Consider the following 18,800-nt stretch of genomic DNA (forward strand, 5'->3'; position numbering starts at 1 on the left):
TTCTTATGTCATTCTGTGAAATTTGACATTTAGTAAAAAGACAGTTCAGTTTGTTTAAAAATATTAATTTTATTAGATTATATACTTAAGGGCTTAAATGTTGTTTTCTTATTATACATATAACAAAAAATGCAATTAAGTCTTTTATTATTTACTTATTCTGGAGCACCCAATATCATTATACATATTACAATAATTTGAACCTTTTTTTTTTTTTTTTTTTTTTTTTATGATTGAAAGTTTACTGGTGGCCCGAAGGCCTTTCCAGTTTCACCAGGACAGGTGGGCGAGCAAAGGCTCAGCCAAGAGGGGTGGGATTTGCTAACAACTGCCCGAGCGCCTCCGAAGGAGACCTAACAACTCAAGAGCAATTGTTTCGCGAATGAATCTACTACCGGATCGGAATCGCGACCCGCTGAGAAGATCCGGCGAGAAACTCAGCGGGCTGATGCATGGGTTAGGTTGCACGTCGACCTCTTTGTCGAGTTCGACGAGTACGGTTACCGGGGTCCCTAAGCCTGCCCCTAGTATTAGAGCTGAAGGCATCTAATGCAAAGGTTATTGGATCTGATGGATCCGTAAGGACGTGTCTAGGGCGTCGACGGTGACTGGCTCCTGCATGATCAGGATTCGGGGAGTAGTCAGCGGCGGCAACGATAAGGCGATTATCATGACGCATAGCCTTATCGAAGTATCGTTCCGACGCTGACTTCATGTATTTCCGAATTGATTCGAGGCCCAGGTCGTCGTGTAGGTCAACGTTCCTCACGAACCACGGAGCTCCGACGGCTAACCTGCAAAAGCGGGATTGTAGAGATTGAAGGGTGTCTATGTGTGTGCGGGCCGCGTGAGCGAACACCACACTCGCGTAAGTCATGACGGGCCTTATGCAAGTTTTGTAAAGTGTCACCTTGTTCTGAAGGGACATTTTACTCCGCTTACAGATCATGGGGTAGAGTCTACCGAGAATAAACGCGGCACGGTCACGGACTGATTTTATATGCGGGCGGAATGTCATCGATGCATCCAGGGTAACGCCCAGGTACTTGACCTTCCTGGCCCAGGGTATGGGTTGTCTAAAGAGAGTAATCGGGGGTGTGAGATTCCTCCTCCTAATCCGGGAGGAAATCCGTGTGGAGCTTCCCCTCTGAAATAGCACCGCAGTACTTTTCGCTGGGTTGATGTCTATGCGCCATTTTCGGAACCACTGTCCTAGGGCTAGGGCTGCGCTCTGAAGCTTCTTCGCGATTAGGGACTTATTTCTACTAGAATAGTAAACAGTCGTGTCGTCGGCGAATAAAGCTAAATGGGTCGGCGGCGACCGGGGAATATCGTTGACGAATAAGCTAAATAGGAGGGGTGAGAGGACAGAGCCTTGCGGGACTCCAGCTGTGAGAGGTCGTGGGGAGGAGCGGGTTCCCTCGACTCGATATCGAAAAGAGCGGTTCGACAAGAAGTCCCGTATGATGAGCACGAGACTATCCGGCACGCCCATGTTGAATAGTTTGAAAATCAAACCATTGTGCCAGACTTTGTCGAACGCTTTTGCGACGTCGAAGAAGAGAGCTCCCGTGTATAACGGTTTTGGTCGATTAAGCCCCACAAGAATGTGCTCCGTGAGGCGGTGCACCTGTTGAACGCATGAGTGATTTGTACGGAATCCGAATTGTTCATCGATGAGAATGCCCTTGGATGAGACGAAGTCTCTGAGGCGTTTGTAGAGCAGACGCTCATACAGTTTGCCTAGAGACATGAGGAGGCTAATCGGGCGGTAGCTCGTCGGATGATTTTTTGGTTTACCGGGTTTATGTATGCCGATAACGTCCGCTTCTTTCCACACCGCGGGAAAGATACAGTTCGCCATAGCGGCATTGAAAATAGATGCCAACATCACGATGAGTTGGACGGGTAGAAGTTTAATAACGCGGTTAGATATACCGTCGGAACCGGGAGCCTTGCGAGGACGTAGGTCTTTGATCAAGTCTTTAACTTCCATCGGGGTGACGGGTGGTAATGCATCCGAGGGTGGCAAGGAGGCTCTGCGTTCTACCTCACTGTCTACTAATTCTACATGAACAGGGTCCACGGATTGAGTGCTGGGCGTGCACTGGGTTTGCAATGTATCGGCCAGCAGCTCTGCTTTTTCATCATCATCGAACGCCGCGAGTCGGCCTGAGGGGCCTACGAGGGGGGGCATAGTTACTACTGTATCCGATTTGAGAGTACGAGCTAAGCGGTAGTAAGACCTTTGGGAGGGCGCGAGTCCTTCTAAGAAATCAGACCATCTGGCATCTCGGACTTCGGCGATGCGAGACTTTACGTCGCGTTGTAGGGCACGCATTCGAATACGATTATCCACGGTAGGATACCTATCGTAGGCGCGGATCGAGGTGTTCTTAGCTCTAAGGAGTTCCCTAATATCGTCGGGCAATTTGAAGCGGTGAAGGAAGTCCTCCGCTACAACTTGCTTCGATGACCTATCTAATGTCGAGGTGATGTGTGACGTTAAGATGTCTATGGCTTCAGCGGTATCCTGAGGAGACGGGGTAGAGTCCGGGCTCAACGGGAGCGATGGTGGATCAGATTCAGCCAAGCTGATGCCCAGCGTGTGCCAATCCACCACAGTCCTCGTGACGGGAACGGAATCGGGAGCGCGACCGAGCTTCATAACGACGGGACGATGGTCTGAATCTAACTCTGAAACTACTTCGATCGAGTGTAAGCGCAGAGTTACGTTTTTTAATAACGCTATGTCGAGTATATCCGGGCGATGCGCGATATTTAGCGGGAAGTGAGTCGGGGTTAGCGGAGCGACAATATCGAAGGCGAGATCATCGACTAACGCGTCAAGCCGCCTGCCATTCGGTGTTGTGGTGTGTGAGTTCCACCTGACGTGTTTACAATTTAGGTCGCCCGCCAGAATGACAGAGCTTCCCATGCCGAGCAGCGCCTCGATATCACTGCTTAGAACGATCTTATCCGGTGGAAGATAAACGGACGCGATAACGATCGGCGCGTGTCCCGTCAGTGAGATTCGGCATACTGATGCTTCGATGTTAGAAAGCGCGGGGGGGTCGAGTGGGACGCAGTGCAGGGCTCGTCTATAGTAAATGACGGTACCACCACCACGAGCAGTGAGCCTGTCGTTCCTAACCATGTTATAGTTCGCGATTTTAGGGTCGTGGCGCGCGGGCTTAAGCAGGGTCTCCTGCACCAAAAAGATGTCAATTTGATGGTCACGCAAAAAATCACAAACCTGATCACGTTGATTTGCGAGACCGTAAGCGTTAAAAAATCCTATCGTTACGGATAGGGGCTTTATTCTACTTATGTACGCCATTGATTACCGGCGGAGCGAGGGGAGGACGTACGTATTTAACGACGCGTATACGTCAGCGTATTCTTGCACAACGGCGATGAAGTGTTGTGCAGTGGAGGCGGCGCGAATGGCGTCACCCAAAGCATTAACACGCTCAAAGTTGATCGACTGAAAAAAGTCGATCGCTAGAGCGAGATTGTCGGACGCGGTCGGAGTGCTGGTCGCGGGGGAGGAACGAATCACGGGGGAGGGACGTATCGCGGGGACGGGACGAATCGCGGGGGAGGGAGCTACAGCCGTGTTCGTGTACGGCAACGGTTTAGCCCAGGCCGAGCCGCTGGGCACCGGCGCCGGCACGAAGGCAGGCTTAGCCTTCGGCACAGAGGGTGCCGTGGCTTTGATGTCAGGGCCGGAAGCTCGGAGGCGGTTTTGACGCGCGACGCGGCGATTTATTTTAGGGGCTCGGGGGCATCCACGGTAATTCGCGGGGTGACCCTGTGTTCGGCACAGGACGCAGCTAGGTGGTTCCGTCGCGGTTTTTTGATCGCGAGTGCAAAGAGTCGTGGCGTGATCGTCCAAACACTTGACGCATCGAGGGCGCGCGTGACAATTACGGGAAGAATGCCCGTACAACTGACAATTGTGGCACTGGCTCGGAGTGCCTTTTTTATGAGGGGTTTCCACGGTGATTCCGGAAAGCCTACAGACAGTTCGGACGTTAAAGATTTTCTTACCCTCGGGGGTAGACTGGAGGGCGACGAGAACCATATTGTATGGCTCCCTCCCGCGTCCTGTGTGCATGCGGTGCACGGAGTTTACGGGTAGGCCTTGTTCGAGTAGGTCGGCCTTTACGAGCTCGGCATCTAACTCCTTGGGGATGCCACGTATGACTGCACGGAGCTCACGCTCCTCCTGGAGCGTATACGTATGATAACTTATACGCTCCTTTCGGAGGTAGCTTGAGAGGGCCCTATGGTCGTCGGGTGTTGCTACTTTTATCTGTATCCCGTTCGCGAGGTTACGGGCACTGACAAAATTTATGTTTTTGGCCTTAAGGGCCAGGGAGATACGGTCCCAAGCAGCCTTCTCTTGAATAATCAACGGAGGAGGGGCCTGATTTCTCGTTTGTGCCACCGGGCGCGGCGACGGCGTGGCACGAGGACAGGGAGCGACGGGGGTCGGAGGGCGGGGGCGCGACGCGTTCGCGGCTTTGCTTATTTTAGCGGCCGCGGAAGCTCGGGACTCCGCGGCGCGCTTCTTACCCTTTTGCACGAGAGTGAATCCATCTGTTAATGAGGCGGGAACGAGGTCAACCTCCATATCCGAGTCAGAGTCGGAGGACGAGGAGGAAGGCGCGGGAGCGGCGGACGCGACGGAGGCCGCAGACGATCGCTGAGGTAGAACGGAAGCTGCCGCGGTAGACGCGGCAGTTTTTCGCGACAGTATGGGGGACACGGGTGTGCTGGGCGCGACGGAGGCTGCGGTGTACGGCGCGGGAGTTTTGCGCGCGCTTGCAGGGGGCGCGGGAACGGCAGGCGTGGCGGAAACGGCGGGCGCGGCGGGCACGGCAGAACAGTTCACGGCGCGTTTAGCTTTGTAAGCTAAAAATTCTGATTCGAGGGCCGGGTATTTCTCGCTTAAAAATTCCGCGAGCAGTGTGTTGGTTGGAGAAAACTCCATTTCTTCGAACTGCCCAGGGGGGGCTGCCCCGGGACTTAAACACGCGCTCGCCTTGCGGCGAGGCCCCTGCGTCGGTAACACTAAATTGGCCGAAGCGATTCTAGGAATTTTAGAAATTTTAGTGAATAGAATAAATAGAATAGAATTAGAGTGAATAGAACCACTGCACAGTTTCCGGGCGGCAATGCCTTGTAATTAGGCGCAGGTACAAATTCCGAGAAACACTTGGGCCACAGATGTGCCACGAACAATGATCTATTATCACCGGTAGTCACTTCCGACAAAACACTTGGACGCCAGATGTGCCACGAACCGAGGTCGGGCAATCGAACGAACAATGAGCACGTCCACGCGCGTCGGTTGCTCAAATCGGAATCAATTTGAACCCTGAAATAAGACACACTATCTTTTATCGCAATTCTGAATACGGGTCTACGTCCCTGCGATATAAAGAGTAATCCACCCAGGCGAAGCCCCGCTTAGAAGCTGGCGTACATCATTATTAACTGTCCACAAACTGAATATGTTAAAGTAGTTCTATTTTATTTTTAATTATTCTTTATATAAAAAAAAAAGAAGTAAATTAATGCTTCAAAGGAAATACTTTTCGTTTTATTCAAAGCTTTACCTTCATTTTATATAAGTCAATTGAACAAAAACTTGAGGAAAACGTACAAAATTCTCTGTGAAACTCTCAGTACGCTGACTTCGGTTGAAGAAGGTCGTAAGCTCAGAACAGTATTTGGTTCGGTTATGAAAAGCAAAGAAATTGAATGTCATGCAAACAGAAGTCAAAATTGAAAGTTTCTAGCCTCGCGGTCGTTTTATGCACCGCGTGTCGGTTTGCGAGCTGAATTCACGCGAACCGAATGTAGGCAACCACTTTCCGAGACGTCAAGGAAAATTTTCGCTGATTTTATTATTATTTTTACTATATAGTTAAAACTCACTAGCTTTCTGAAGCATTCAGTAACTACGTACTAACTAGTTTATTGTTTAGATTTTTAGGGTATTTATTAATAAAGTACATCGTGATTAATATACTTATTTAGATTTAAATTTGAGATTCTATTCTATAACGATGTGAGAACAGCACCATGGTTTAGGTTGGACAAAAAAACAATAGCGCCATCAGAAGGAATTGGGCAAGAACGGAAACTAGTTAGGATGTGTTCTATTTCTATCAGATATAAATAAATAAATACAGAACGACCAACCGATTGATCAGTATTGAAAACGCTTAAATTATATTAACGATAGCTTTTGCCCGGGACTTCGTCCGCGTGGTATAAGTTCACAAATAATGCTTTATTTTAGAACACATTTAGATAGCATAAAAAGCCTTCTAGTGAGCCAACCTTAACATATAGACATATGCTGTCGCGGATTTTTCTTAGATATTTTAAAGGGGAACAATTCTGTTATACATTATTTTAGCGAAACTTTAACCGTTTTCTCTTTAAACTCTCAAAAGGGAAAAAAAACGATTTTGAAACATTATTTATTGGTGCTCGGCTTGTGTTGGTCTAAGCGTGGTGTTATATAGCCTATAGCCTTCCTCGATAATTAGGCTATCTAACACTGAAATATTTTTTCTAATCGGAACAGTAGTTCCTGAGATTAGCGCGTTCAAACAAAACAAACTCTTCAGCTTTATAATATTAGTATAGATAGACAGCGGCTTGACAGTGCTCCCGACGTTGCTGAGGTCCATGGGCGACAGTGACATGTTACCATCACGTGGAGCGTAACCTTGTCTGCCTAAAATAGTAACTCAACAGAAGATTTTTACTAACACAAAATAGTCAGACTCGTCTGTGACTATCGCTAAAGGTATTAAACCTCTCTCTTCTTTTTCTCCACCTTATCCCACAAGGTGGGGTCGGCACAGCTATTTTTTCTCTTCCATTCTCTTCTATCAGCCGTCATCTCAACATTCACTCCTCTCTCTCTCTCTCATATGGTCATTCACACACCCCATCCATGTCTTCTTCTGTCGACCTCTTCCCCCTTGCACTACCATTTCCACTACCATTTCCACTACCTTGCACTACCATTTCCATACATCTTCTAGTCACATGCATCTTCTCTCTACGCATCACATGTCCATACCACGCTAACCGTCCGCTCTTTAATTTATTGCTTACCGGGGCTACTTGCATACTTCCTCTGATATACTCATTCTTTATCTTGTCCATTCTTGTCACACCACACATCCATCTCAACAATCGCATCTCTGCCGCATGCACTCCTCTTTCATGCTTTACAATCTTGATATGATAGAAGTAATGTATTAAACCTGTTTGCTTAAATTACTCGTACGTACGTACATGATGTGTCTTGCGTTGTAAGACCGGGCCCTCAAAAGACTTTTATGAAGTATCAACAACAACATAGTTGTAGTTTTAGATGGCACATGACCAGAAAGTGAGGTTACGATTTAGAAAACCTGCTGGTAACAGACAATGTATGCGGAAGAAGTCCAGTCCAATGAGCTGGTTGACTCTACGTTCTACGCTTAATGATAGGCATGATTGGTGCAGTATAATCCAGGAGAAAGTTAATAAAGGAGGCCACGACCCTCAGCATTGAAGATTATCGACGTAAAGAGGAAGAGGAGAGATGGGTTTGGTATTTAATTATAGTCAGAGTCCATAGAGATTATGAAAGGAATATACGACATCACATTACTGGTGGTAGGACCTCTTGTGAGTCCGCGCGGGTAGGTACCACTATCCTGCCTATTTCTGCCGTGTAGCAGTAATGCGTTTCTGTTTGAAGGATGGGGCAGCTGTTGTAACTATACTTGAGACCTTAGAACTTATATCTCAAGGTCTCATTTACGTCGTAGATGTCTATGGGCTCCAGTAACCATTTAACACCAGGTGGGCTGTGAGCTCGTCCACACATCAAAGCAATAAAAAAAAATTGGTTCTCTAACTTAGGTTCGGTGTGTACGTATTTTTCCAATACATATAGGTACTATCATCGAACGATTCGTGACTTGACGAATCAATAAGTCTGCAAAACGTGTTCCCAGAAAACAATTTTACGAAGTACCTATTTAAATTCGATACGTTTTGAATCGTGAATTTTAATATTCCGGTCGCAAGTTGCTCCCGGACGCGGTCTCTAACGGCGCACGGTTGGAGGGTGCTTCAATGGATGCCTCCACGGGAAGCGAAATTCCTGATAATGAACGTCGTTGCCAATGGCACTCGATACAGGCTGCACTGTTGGCGAAACAGTGAGAAACTGTTGAACGAGTTTGTCAAGTTTTTCTAGTTTTTAATGACAGTTTTGAGATGTCCTTGTACGGTAAAAAGCATAATAATAGATGGGTTAAGACTCGGTTAATAATAAGTGGTATCGGTCGACCGTGGACATCATCGAAACTGCTGCTCACCGCTGAGGATACTTTTCAATTTTGGAAGGAAATCGAATTGGAAGGAATATCGAGAAAGTTAATCAATCGAATAGCGCAGCCTACAAAATGAGGTTTTAACATCATTATTATCCGATTATCATCTTCTTTTAATCTAAACGCACGATTACTTCGTTCTAAAAATAAACAAGACAGTGGAGACCAGGCGGACACCAAAGATACTAAACAACCTACCCGGCTACGACACCGAAGACGCTACACAGCCTACCCGGCTACAACACCAAAGATGCTCTACACAACCTACCCGGTTAAGCACCAAATATGCTACACAACTTTTTTTCTTTTTTTTTATTGCATAGATGGGTTTGCGAGCTCACAGCCCACTTGGTTTTAAGTGGTTACCGGAGTCCATAGAAATCTACAACGTAAATGACGCCACCCACCTTGAGATATAAGTTCTAAGGTCTCAGTATAGTTACAACGGCTGTCCCACCCTTCAAACCGAAGCGCATTACTGCTTCACGGCAGAAATAGGCAGGATGATGGTACCTACCCGGCTACAATAACAAATATAATCCACGACCTACCCGGATACAGATTGATGTAACATTTTATTCTCTACACGGTAGCTGATCTAGTCTGCAATTAGAAGGTATGAGATTATGACCTAAGTCATCTTGCAGTGTTTATTGTTATAGCAAACCGACCGGTACGTCACTCTCGCGGCCGTATGCCCGCTCGCTATACATAGTTAGTATCTATGTCCATCTTTTTAACAGTGTATAATCTATGTTCCGGGCGCTTCCGTTTTGAGTGTGAATAGCGTGCGCCCGCGTCTGAATGTAATTATTGTTTAAAATTGAAAATTGTTTGTGTTAAAGAAAGATTAGAATTCGAAATTCGATACTGGTGACTAACCCATAGTTTCAAATACCCCTGAGATCTACCCCTCACTATATTATGTATTTACTTAGTAGTAGAAGCAGTATTAACTCAGTTGTCTTCTCAGATTCAAAATGATTTTTCATTGATTTAAATTTTCAATGCAGGGACGACGCAAAAAATACTACTATTTGTTATCTGTTTATTTTAAAAAGTAACGTTATGGGACGGTGGTTTTGTTGATTTTATTTTCGTAAAAATAAATAAATTTATAGACACAAATGAAATAAAAAAATTAAATAAATTTTTTCGTAATTTTAAGTGTTCAATCGATAAAAATCGTGATTCATACAAAACTCGAGGACTGAACTACAAAAACATAAGCATCGTCAGCCTTGACTTAAAATCTAGACTTGCATGCGACATCATGTTGTATACAGCAAACGTATGCAGTTACCTTGCAGAATAAACTTTGCACAGATTTTTTTGAAATTTTTACCCTTTAAATATGAGTCAATTAGTTTTTGAAAGTACTGACGTGTCAAACGCTAGAGATAGTGCTATCTTATGAACTTTTTTCAAAGTCCCAAGAAACTCTCATTTGAGATAGACATTAGTTCCTGTTTATCTAAATAATTTTAAAAGCTGTACGATATTTAAAAAAATCGTACAGCTTTTTTGGTAGCACTACAAAATATGGAGTATCCTCGACTCAATCCGAAATCACAAGTCCTGAACTATCGATTATTGGACGCAACAGGCATTCGAGATATCATGTTCGAGCCGCAGAACTATAGTTTGAATGCCTATTATGTCCGAATCGGAAACCGTGAATGATTTATGAAGATCATTTCCACAATTCAATATTTAAAGCATCCGTTATGTTAATAAATTTGTGTGCTGTTAGCCGTATAATTAAGCCAATGGAGACTAACTAATTCTATGGGCCATCTTAATATGTATCAATGTTAGCATTATTATTTTAAATTAAACAAATCAATATAATTATTAATATTCTTAGGCCGATAAGAGTAACGTCATCTATCGTCGAATAGAAGAAACGAGTATCAAAAGAATTAATAAACTTGAGATTGCTCGGGATGTACAACGCCATCTATTATCAAATGGCGGAAACACATATTGCGACTACTCGACTTGTCAGGAATGTTCTCGATAATTGTAGAAATGTCGTATCGACTATAAAATAGTTGCAGAGATGACACGAATGCAGTTAGTAACCGGATCTACTCGAAGCGAAACAGCGAACGGATCACCTGAAGCGAAGCGAAAGTAGTGAATTTCGATTTGTAAAGTGTTATAAGTGTTAAATAAAGTTTTAAATTGTAATTCGTTGGATGGTTTATTTATCCCGAACCCCAGCGCGGAATAATATTATTAAATAACACATCTAAAAATACACATCTAAAAATTAAGTTAATCTTTTAATTCAATTTGGTTTTTTTTGTCAATTTCTTTATATTTATGCTCTTTTATTGCTCTGTTCTCTTATGCTATCTAGCTTGCAGATAATCTGAGATATTTTTACACATTAAAAATCTTCTAATTATTTATTTCTGTTTATCTGCTTGTCATCTTTGGTTGTTTTACGACACGAACCGATTCTGTAAACATGTAATTTAGTAACCGGGAATAGCCCGGGGGATTTCTTTTTATCAGAGAAAATTTGAGCTCTTGCCCAAAAGTTTTGAAAAGTTTTAGGGTAAATTTTCACACAGTACGTAATCTGATCCGTTGGCACTCCTAACATTCAATAACGCAATAAAAGTTTATAGGAAATAAAGTTTACAAAAATAAATATGAATCTATAGGTTTATTACATATGATTTATGTTCGAAACGGAAACGGTAAAGACAGATTTGATTTTTTTTAAATGATAATATTTTGTACTTTTGGTACTGAGATTTCTTCAGTCTGTTTTTAAACTAAGTTTTACTCGTATCTAATGTGATCTAAATGTCACGAAATATTAAAACCATTTTTTACTCATTTCATTTCTACACTTTGTTTACCACATAATAATCCGACCGAGTCAAAGAGACATTCAATCAACAAAATGGCGGAACTCCCATTTTGCCGTGGGCCTGTAATGCGGCGGTTGCCAACACAAAATAAAAAGACCGCACAAAAAGCAATATGACCGTTGTTTACAATGACTGGTATGAGCAAGTTCTAGCAAAACACGTTTCACATTTAAAATGCTAGTTTTAAATAACCGGCGTCGATTTTCAGATGCGAAGCGGACTGAAATAGTCTGTTAGGTGCCGGGCGGGATGTAACTCAATTATTTTGAACGAGACCTTAACTAAGTTAAGCGCTGGTGTCGTTTGGACCGAATTTGAAATGCTCAAACTTGATAAAACGCTTTTGCTTAATATTCAGGAAATTAAGGTTACATTTGATAGCCCTCCACCGTTTTCTTTTAATGGTTTTATTGGAAAAATAAGTTCCAAATTGCAACACAGACTACTTCGTGGTAGAAATAGAAAGCACGTCCTTACAGATCCATCAGATCCAATAATTTTTACATTAAACGTCTTCAGCTCTAACACTAGAAGTAGTGTTGGGGACCCCTGTAACCGTACTCGTCGAACTCGACAAAGAGTTCGACGTGCAACTTAACCCATGCATTAGCCCGCTGTGTTTCTCGTCGGATCTTCTCAGTGGGTCGCGATTTCGGTAGTAGAATCAGTCACGAAACAGCTGCTCTTGAGTTGTTAAGTCTCCTTCTGATGCGCTCGGGCAGTTGTTAGCAAATCCTACCCCTCCTGGCTGAGCATTTGCTCGCCGACCTATCCTGGTGAAACAGGAAAGGCCTCAGAGCCACCAGTAATCACACATAAAAAAAAATAGAAATAGAGAGAATGGTGTTAATTGTACTAAATCATAATACGCCCCAGTCATTTTTTTCTTGTCTGTATGCCACACAATTTGGAGACGGCGCAGCATATCCTCTTCTTATCACGATGCATAGGGATTTGACATTAGTTTTGCGACTGAACGTCTATCTAACATTTAGCCTCCCCTGGTTTTATCTCTAGTTGTCCAGTAGTATGGTAACACTGAAACGCGCCATAGAAAGCATGTTTCTTGTTTATCATTGTGGTGTTTGTTTTTGGCTTTAATAAACACTAATCATGCCATTTGCGTTTTGGTTCAATAACAAAAAGAATAAAAGAGTTTATCTTTAAATATTGGTCACTAAATACTCAATCACGGATCACAGCTTATGAAGCGTGTATTACGTTGCCTCATAATCAGATGTGAAAATGAGGCCAAATCCTCATAGGCTTACAACACTAATCATATAATTTGCGTTTTGGTTCTATAACGAAAAGAAAAAAAAAACATTTTATCTTTAAATATTGGTCACTAAATACTCAATCACGGATCACAGCTTAAGAAACGTGTATTACGTTGCCTCATAATCAGATGTGAAAATGAGGCCAAATCCTCATAGACTTAGGACACTAATCATATAATTTGCGTTTTGGTTCTATAACGAAAAGAAAAAAACATTTTATCTTTATATATTGGTCATTAAATACTCATCACGGATTAAAAGGCGTGTATTACGTTGCCTCATAATGAGATGTGAGAATGAGGCACAGGAATGAGGCCAAATCCTCATAGGCTTACAATTATAAGGGAAGCATTCTTAATTTGTGCAGGGGAGGTCAAGTGGTCGTACAGCGAGTCGAGAGGCCCGCATTCGAAAGGGCCACAGAGCTCGACTGTACAGAGCGCTCTTCATACTGCCTTGTTCACTTCAATGTGCTCTTTACTCTACGATTGTTCTTTGCCAATTGTTTATGGATTTTTCGTGCTATTCATAAATGAAGGTAATCTGTATTTTGAAGTAGCAATTTATTTTCAAAGGCGAATTCAATACATAATTCATTTTAACCGCTAATTTTAATTGTGTTAAGTTTAAATCGGCTTTAGTTTTTTTTATTGGGAAGATGAGTAAATAAACTCACAGCCCACCTAGTGTTTTCAATGGTTATGAAAACCCGGTGACAAGGTTTTTTTGCGCAATTTATTTTACTCTACATATGGCTACATTCAATCGTCATGTAGACTTATCATGGCGAGTAGAGTTGTCATTGAATTAAAATATCAAGATGAGAATAATTATTTAAAAAAAATAACAAACGGATGTCAATCGACGGATGTCAATCGGATAGTATTTTTTCTTCGAACGCTGCATATCAAGAATGCGACTAGTCTATTCCCCGTGATATTTCGGATACCCATAAGCTACACCACTAATAAACAGATGAACAACTCTGTTTTTGATGGAGCTTATAAAAACAGACACAATTTATGTTTTGTTTATACTCAATTCAGCAAATAACAAACCCATATTTTCGTCTCAGAACCATCTTCTACATTAGTTACAGAATAGGTGTGTATATTTGACAGCACTCTGTACATTTCGCTTTATCTTTCCGTTTCATAAGTCTAGACGGCAACACAGAAAGCAATGTTCAATGAATTTTCCAACATCATCCAGACAAGTAAAACGTCGGAGCATTTTCCTCCGCCTCCCTCACAGTGCCACCACTCGGTCGGCGCTCCGCCGGTAATTCACTTACTAGATAATGGGCTTGTCTGCTGGTCTGTGTACTAACAATTAGCTCCCACCCAGTCTGGGTTCGAAAATGCTTTGTTTTCAACTATAAATGAAGTAAAAACAATTTTTACCTTATGGAATTTGGTGGGAAACTTTTTTAGTACCGATCAATTTTATTTTAGGGATACTATTGTTATTTAATTAGACTTAGACTAAAAATGAATGGCCGATGACAGTGAGAAAGATTATAGAAACAAAAATGAATGGCTTGGCAAAAATCATGAAGCAATGCTACAAAATGGAGATTCGTAGCGGCCTCTACGCTTTCGTAGCCATTGGCAAATTTCACTTGTGTTTGAATGTAAGACTACTTTTAGGGAAATCTTTATCGTTTATAATTGTTATTGTTTTTCTTAATTCCGTAGTTAAGTGAACAAGGTCAGGGCCCACTTCGTAATAAATGATTATGGGAGAGACCTTAGACATTACAACGTCAATCGATTTTTCGCGATGACTTCAAAACGCAGTAATATAATCAGCATATAAATAAATTAATTGTCGTCCAGTCCCAATTTTGCATTTTCATTTACTGAGAATTCTAATAAAGACGAACAGAATGTGCGGAAAGTAATACGTCAGATAATTGTAACCGAGAAAACATTTATTTCAGTTTGAATTCTTCGAAATTTCGCCAACGTAACGTTTATAAAAGGAATAATAGCTTCGTGGAGCCGGAGAGGCTTTGACTGTTAATTGGGGAGAAAAATTAAGCACCGTAATTAAATCGGAACACAGCAGCGCGCCCGCTTTTCAGACAGTCACGAATTTGATACACCCTGTAGGGCAGTGGCGTGCGTATCTTATTCATTATTGAAACTGTAAACTGAAAGTATTTAGTGGGAAGCTAAAAAAATTCGTACTGTATTACCTTAAGCGATGCGCTTTGAATGCCGTCACCCGCTTGGAACTTAAGGCCGAAATAATAAATGTTTTTTATTTCCCTTGTAGGTAGACGAGCACACGGCCCGCCTGATGGTGAGTAGTTACAGTCGCCTATGGACATCAGCAATGCCAGGGGCAGAGCCAAGCTGCTGCCCACCGCAATGCTATTCATTAATGGTTGATTTACTTCCTATCCACCACACCGAACATTACCTCGCGGCCGAAGCAGACTGTGTAGTGGATCTACAGTTGTAGGTTCACAGTTCCAGCAACTAGTATATTACAATAACATTATATTACTAAGCAATATATTGGCATTGTTAGTAGCATGGCGGTCGGACGCATTGAAGCTGCTGCTCCTTCCGCTAATTATTGTTTCATGGGTTGGTCCGGGAAGTGAATTTGATTTTGTAGTGGGAAAGTTGTCCCACAACCTGTTGTTTTAGTTATTTGATAAATAAAGGTCTTTCGTTAGACGTTAATTAGTTTTAAATTTAAAATGTCGTTCCTTTGTTTTACGGTTTATAGGAGAAAGATACAAATTTCATTTAACTAAATAAAAAATTCATCAAGAAAACAATAATTATGGTAATAATGGATGTGAAAATAACAGGAATAATTGTTTATCCTAAAATCCTAATTATATTGTTACGTATGACGAATTCACGTGTTATTTTTGAAATACTTACTTCTTCACGTCTTATCAATAAAGATCAAAAGAAATGGGAATTATGTTTGTAAAAAATTATAATGTTTAATGAAAAATAAACAAGAATACTTTGCGATGTGGATTTTTATGAATAACAAAATTAAATTAATAAATATTTGTTAGTGAAAAATGATGTAACAATAATTTCATTTAAATAATTATTATCGCTAGTACATAGCTAGTCAAAAGTATAATTTGGCGCAGCTACAATAGTTTGTAGCTTGTTGCCCCAACAGATTTATGTAGCTTTCGGAAATTGTGCACGGTTACTGAACGCTGTATATTCGGTATTATTCTGCAGAATATATTTTGTATTACTTTAGCACCAATTAAATTAAATTTACTTACTACTTACATACTAATTAAATTTAAAAGTATAGTGAAAAACTTAACGTCCGTGATATGTAGTAGTTCGGATTTTGATCTTAAAGCACATCATGTGTTGATGACGGAAATCAAACATGAAAAAATGGACATATATAACCAATATTCATTTCTGATTCATCTAAAATAACTCAAATAATTATTGACGGATCACATAAATATCTTGTTAATGTCACCTATTTTGTTATTGACAATACTTTTGTTAGCCTAGTAATTAATTATGGATGGTAAATAACTGAAAATAAAATGTATTCCTCACCTGCGGTCCACGAGCTAATCGAAAAGCGACCTCATGCCTCGAAATATCGTATAAAACTGATTGTTAAAGTCTTTGTAATGAAAACAGCATAGAAATAGAACAAAGGGTGTAGGTATGTATAGTGATATGCAAATGTATTCGGGGGCGAGTTTGAGCGGACGCGAACGGGCGAGGAGGATCGCTGCGCGCGGGGCACTGGCCGTGAATGGCTGCGCGGCGCCGCTTTTGCGAACAGCACGCGAAAATTATAGATTCGTAATGCGGCAGAAGGGACAAAAACGATCTGATAGTCATGTAAAATCGTTGTTGTATGTGATTATGTATATATACCGTGTATATGTTTGTATATGTATGAAGTATTATTATCAGTATGGTTATTTTCACATTAAGCTATGCACCTACCACAGGATTCTCTACACCACCCTTCGTTGACTGGTAGAGAATACCTCAGGCATTAAGTCTGCCATTATACTTCTTAAGTTAAATAAATAAATAAAATCTTTAATCAAGATTTTTTTTATTGCTTAGTTGGGTGGACGAGCTCACAGCCCACCTGGTGTTAAGTGGTTACTGGTGCCCATAGACATCTACAACGTATATGCGCCACCCACCTTTAGATATAAGTTCTAAGGTCTCAGTATCTCAGTATATACAACGGCTGCCGCAACCTTCAAACTGAAACGCATTACTGCTTCACGGCAGAAATAGGCTTAGTGGTGGTACCTACCTGTGCGGACTCACAAGAGGTCCTACCACCAGTAAAAAATGAATCTTCTTTTTTCTCCACCCTATCCCACTAGGTGGGGTCGGTGAAACTAATTTTTCTCTTCCATTCTCTTCTATCAGCCGTCATCTCAACACTCACTCCTCTCTCTCTCTCTCATATCGTCATTCACACATTCCATCCATGACTTCTTCGGTCGACCTCTTCCCCCTTTACCTTTCACTACCATTTCCATACATCTTCTAGTCACATGCGTCTTCTCTCTACACATCACATGTCCATACTACACTAATCGTGGAAATTGAATATAGACATAATTAGTTCGAACTATGTAAAGCTATAATATTATATTTGTGAAGACATGTGACAACTAGATTGCCACATTATTGGTTTTTCTAAAATGATGTAAATTGTTGGCGCCGTTGCGATGAGATGTTGGGTGCAAGGCTTATACGAATAAAAGTGGACTGTATTTAAAGCTGGTTTATTAATCGGATCAAAGTTAATACAGTTTTACGAGACCGACAATGATTGTGTCTTTTTTTCGTCGATGCACGTCGTTTTATTTTGCCCGTTCCCGCCTCTCCCCCTCTTCCGCCGCGGTGAGGAAAATAGGGTTGCTATGTTTCGAACAAAATACTGTTGGTTTATCCTATAAATAGATGGAAAATCTTTATATATATCTATAAATAGAATACACTTAGCTATGAAGCTTATAAAGGGCTACTATAAACTCTTTTTTATAAAATAAATGAAATATATGGAGATAATCAATTAATGAATATTGTAAGTAAAGATTGTCGTATCTGTGGTTTATAAATAAACGTATTGCGTAGTCCGCAAGCTAAGTGCAATAATTGTAGCAGAAATTAAATCTTTAAGCATATTAAAAAGTATGAATTTAATTCTACCTTGACTCTGATGCACAACAAAGCCGTCAAAAATATTCGTAATAGGAGAAGTTTGTTTCTGATTGTCGTGTCTACGTAAATGTACTCTTTGATTGTTCCTCCCTGTACGTTGGCGGGGTATCCGATACATAGAGCGAACGGAAGCGACCGTTAGCCATTTGCGAACCTTTGTTTCACCTGAAAACTGCCTATTAACGTTTTTTATCGGCCGACCCTTTACTCAAATGAATTTTGGTTTCCTGTTTCGGAAGGTTTTCGCCGTATTTACCTAATTTGTACCATGTTATATTATATTAAAATATTGATGTGTTTTTTTTTTTGATTGCTCTTTTGTTTGAAATATATGAAGTTTAATTTTATCAGTACGACTATTTAAAAGTTTCATCAAAATATGATATGAGCTAACCATTCTTAGATGCAAATTTTTTTTGTGTTTATAGGATCTTTACGTTTCAAAACAATTTGGTTGTGTCAGAAACAGTTCTTGTTTTAAAAAAAATATATCAAATGCAGTTACATTAAATTTTACAATTGAAATATGTACATTCTACATCCGAGGAATCCTTAATAAGTGGTTTCCATCAACGAAACTATAGAGTTCTAAAATTATCCACCTGTATGTAATATATAATCATCACTCTCTCTCTCTCTCTCTTTCCGAATGTGTACGAAAGAGATGCAGATTGCATTGTGAATAGGTTACGTTTTGGCTGAGAGGAAACTTGGACAATAACTGTCAAAGCATAATAACCTAGGGGAGGGATAACTGTAGCGAACGTGAACCATTAACGTAAGTATTGATGGGGTATAGAAGTAATTTATGAATATTCTCGCGGCCAGTGGAAAATGAAAGATGTTTCAGAATGACATCTCAAATTATTAATCTTGACGATTCTTGGTTAATTGAAAGGCTAAGATTGTCATTTCAAAGCTTAAAACGTGAATGAAGAATGGGTTTTTGAAATTCTCTATTAATAAATGATTTTAATCTTTGTTTGTATGGAAAAACAA

General features: G+C 41.2%; 1 protein-coding gene across 1 annotated transcript in view; it reads right to left on the reverse strand.

Moving 5' to 3' along the window:
* Positions 1-16,351, reverse strand: part of LOC101741472 (thrombospondin type-1 domain-containing protein 7A) — a 109,153-nt gene extending 92,802 nt beyond the window's left edge. Inside the window, exon 1 of the mRNA XM_062673278.1 lies at positions 16,155-16,351. The gene's annotated coding sequence lies outside the window, so the exon portion shown is untranslated. The remainder of the gene's footprint in view (positions 1-16,154) is intronic.
* Between the last annotated feature and the right edge of the window lie 2,449 nt (positions 16,352-18,800).

The sequence above is a fragment of the Bombyx mori genome, chromosome 17 (genome assembly GCF_030269925.1).
Source record: "Bombyx mori chromosome 17, ASM3026992v2".
Classification (NCBI taxonomy): Eukaryota; Metazoa; Arthropoda; class Insecta; order Lepidoptera; family Bombycidae; genus Bombyx; species Bombyx mori.